Source organism: Lynx rufus, unplaced genomic scaffold (genome assembly GCF_022079265.1).
Source record: "Lynx rufus isolate CCGP_SWC_20201006 ecotype Redwood Valley unplaced genomic scaffold, mLynRuf1.p SCAF_13, whole genome shotgun sequence".
Classification (NCBI taxonomy): domain Eukaryota; kingdom Metazoa; phylum Chordata; class Mammalia; order Carnivora; family Felidae; genus Lynx; species Lynx rufus.
Genome location: NW_025814827.1, coordinates 42,828,849 through 42,832,796, shown reverse-complemented (window position 1 = coordinate 42,832,796; position 3,948 = coordinate 42,828,849). Strand labels below are relative to the sequence as shown.

Below are 3,948 nucleotides of genomic sequence, written 5' to 3'. Positions count from 1 at the left end.
GATTTATTCCTTGTTTTCCTTTATTAAATAGCATTTCTGACTACTATCACAGATTACTTATTTAAAATGTGGGGGCACCTGGGTGGCTCAGTCGGTTAAGTGACCGACTTCTGCTCGGGTCATGATCTCATGGTTCGTGGGTTGGAGCCCCACATCGGACTCTGTGTTAACAGCTCAGAGCCTGGAGCTTGCTTCAGATTCTGTGTCTCCCTCTCTCTCTGCCCCTCCCCTACTCGCGCTCTGTCTCTGTCTGTCCCCAAAATAAACATTAAAATGTGGAGCTAAGGGGTGCCCTGGGTGGCTCAGTTGGTTAAACATCCGACTTCATTTGGCTTAGGTCACGATCTCACGGTTCATGGGTTGGAGCCCCGCGTGGGGCTTTGTGCTGACAGCTCAGCCTGGAGCCTCTTTCAGATTCTGTGTCTTCCTCTCTCTCTGTCCTTACTGTGCTCATGCTCTGTCTCTCAAAAATAAATAAACATTAAAATTTTGAAAAATGTGGAGCCAGGAAAGAAATTTGAATGACACTTTTCAGTTACCTTACATCCTATTAGGGGTGTGACTTGGAAGCATACTGATCGCAGAGGCAGGACATCTGGGTTCCAATTATGTTTTTTTCCTATTGGTTGTGAGTTTGAATTTAAACTTTCTGGGAATTTGCTTCTACATCTGTAAAATGAAGGACTGAATTAAATTATCTTGTAACCCTTCTCTACCTCTTGAATTTTATTATTTATTTTTATTGGTTTGGGAGGAAATACAAATGTCAAATCCCATTGTTATTTGGGTAATAAAGTCATACTGAAAGCATTTGAAGAGGTTTTATATTTAGTTGTAGAAAGGCAAGTAAATACCCTTGCTTTATATAATTGGATAGAAAGGAAGTAATGTTTTCTTCGTTAGTAGTATAGAATATAACTTCTACTTAAAAAATTTTTTTTTCTGTATTCCAAAGTTAAAATGGTGTCTGAGAAAAAGGTTAAAATCTTTTATAACCCCTCTCCCCATTTCATAGCTGTTAACACAGATTTCATAGGTTATGTTGCAAAGTATTTTTCTTCCTTAAGCAGTTTTAAATTTTGCTGGAAAATGGTTTGGGGAAATAATTTTATGTATATTCATGATTTCTGCCTTGGACCTTTGCTTCTTTTGTTAGGTTCACAGGATCAGTTTTTCTTTTTTCTTCCCCAGACCCCACAGGATCAGTTTGAAATACAAATAAGCTATAATTAAAAAGTAAAGCGAGCCTTTATTAGGACTATTATATGCCACTTTTAAAAAGTTTCTTATTGAAGAGTTTAATATATTCACATGGCACAAGGGTACAAAAAAAGGCATAGAGTGAAATCCCTTTCACCCCTGTCCCCCAGTCACCTCACTTTTCTGAAAGCAACTGTTGTCAGTGTCTTGTGTCTCTCTCCGAGATAGGCTATGTAGAAGCAACTAATATTTTATTTAAAAATTAAATTTATTTCTGGGGTGCCTGGGTGGTTCAGTCGATTAAGCATCTGACCCTTGATTTTGGCTCAGGTCACGATCTCGTGGTACGTCAGTTCAGGCTCCATGTTGGGCTCTGCGCTGATAGTTTGGGATTCTCTCTCCCTCTCTTGCTGCCCCTCCCCTCCCTCAAATAAACATAAAAAAAAAAAACTTAAAACAATTGTTTTTGAATAGGTAGTACATGTACATAATAAATTCAAAAGTGTACACAGCAAAAGAATTTTGTTTGCCCACTGACAACTCTTGGTCCCCATTACCCTTTACAGAGACAGTGTCATTGTTTCTTATATATTCTAGATGTAGTCAATATATTGGCATTAAGAGTGTGTCAATATACTGTCAGTGTATTAGTTATGGCTTTCATGATACCATCCTGAGTGTTTGGAAAATATTCAACCAATTTCCTTCGAAATTTTAAACTTACAACACAGGCATACACTGTCTTAACCTGTCCTTTTTTGGCAGGGGGAGGTGGTAATACAATCTTGGTATAAGTACAAAGATACGGAACAGAGGTTGCTGGGTGGGTCAGTTGGTTGAATGGCATACATCAGCTAAGGTCATGGTTTTGTGGTTTGTGAGTTGGAGCCCCACGTCATCTGCTGCTGTCAGCCTGTCAGCGCAGAGCCTGCTTCAGATCCTCTGTTCCCACTCTGCTCTTTCCCTGCTGGTGCTCTCCCCCCTACCCCCCCAAAATAAAAAGATACAGAACAAAAATATACATGCAATTAAGTTGAGACTAGTATGTTTCCAGGATTTGGGAAAGAAACAAGTTTATGAACTCAAAGTGATTTATAGAGCCTCTCTTGAACTACAGGTATTGGGTTAAGTTGGTTTGCCGTGGTGCCCTTCCTTGAAAACCAGCTCTTACTTAGCCACCCTTTGCACCCTCCTCCCCCTCCTTGCAGACCCCATGCTCCAGATCCTGCTTGGATTTACTTTTGGCAACGTGTTTGGAATGTATCTGGCTCAGAATTATGACATATCAAACCTGGCTAAAAAACTTGAAGAAATTTAAAAGGGACTTGGATACCAAGAAGAAACCCTCTAGTTCACGAAGTAGACTCCAGCCCTGTCTCCTGGATATACTGATTTCTGCTGTTCTTGAGGGCCTCCTTACCATCTGAACCAAAAACTTTTGTTTTAAGTTCCTGCCTCATCGATTTTCCTCTCTGCTAGATCCTGTGTTGCCTTACAGCACAAAAGGGCCCACAGGTTAAGAAGTACCCTTTTCTGGGACACCTGGGTGGCTCAGTCTGTTAAGCACCGGACTTCGACTCAGGTCTTGATCTCTTGGTCTGTGGGTTTGAGCCCTGCGTTGGGTTCTGTGTTGACAGCTTGGAGCCTGGAGCTCGGTTTGGATTCTGTGTCTCCCTCCGTCTCTGACCCTCCCCCACTCACGCTCTGTCTCTCTCTGCCTCAAAAGTAAATAAACGTTAAAATTTTTTTAAACGTTTATTTACTTTTGAGGCAGAGAGAGCGTTAGTGGGAGAGGGGCAGAGAGAGAGGGAGACACAGTGTGTCAGCACAGAGTCCCTGTGCAGGGCTCGAACTCAGGAGAGGTGAGATCATGCCCTAAGCTGAAGTCGGACCCTTAACCTACTAAGCCACCCAGGTGCAGGGCTCAAACTCAGGAGAGGTGAGATCATGCCCTAAAAGCTAATAAATAAATAAACAAACAAATAAATAAATAAATAAATGAAGTACCCTTTTCCAACATCATCACCTCTGCCATTCCTCCTTGCAGCCACTTGGGATGGCCTAAGACTGGACTTATGGTACTAGATTAGTAAATGTGACCTTTAGTAATTTTTTCTTTATTCTTCGGGATTTCTACTAGCTTTTTTTTTTTTTTGAAGAAAATTGATGACTTTTGTACAGCTGATCTGTTATAAAGCTGACTTCACAGCTTAGCAATTATAGTGGGTGTTTAAACATTTGGTACTAAATTATGGCTTTTCAAAGTAATTAAAATTAATGTCCAGAAGCCAGTTACTCCTAAATTATCCAATTGTTGTCAGGCAGCTGCATGGTTGCTAATTTAACCAGTAAGTCAGTTTGCTGCCCATTAACTGAAAAACTATGTTCTGAGAGCTCTGTCAGAACTATCGAGTTTAAAAATATGTAAAATAGGGGCACCTGGGTGGCTCAGGGCATGCTCTTGGGGTTTGTGAGTTCCAGCCCCGCATGGGGCCCTGTGCTCACAGCTCAGAGCCTGGAGCCTGCTTCAGATTCTGTCTCTCTGCCCCTCCCCCACCTCTCTCTCAAAGATAAACATAAAAAAATTAAAAATAAGTAAAATAATGGCCTCTGTCCTCCATAGAATTCAGTCTCGTATGCATGTTTTTCCTTAATGATGTCTTTGATTTGGCTCCTTTTGCTCAAAAGAATCATATTTACTTTAAGGCATTACAGGTGCATTTGATATTACATGATAGATAAGTGACA

The 3,948-nt window shown here is 40.9% G+C and overlaps 1 pseudogene; it reads left to right on the top strand.

The window, feature by feature from the left end:
• The first annotated feature begins 2,413 nt into the window (after nt 1-2,413).
• On the top strand, nt 2,414-2,627 carry LOC124508281 (short transmembrane mitochondrial protein 1-like; annotated as a pseudogene).
• Nucleotides 2,628-3,948: the final 1,321 nt, after the last annotated feature.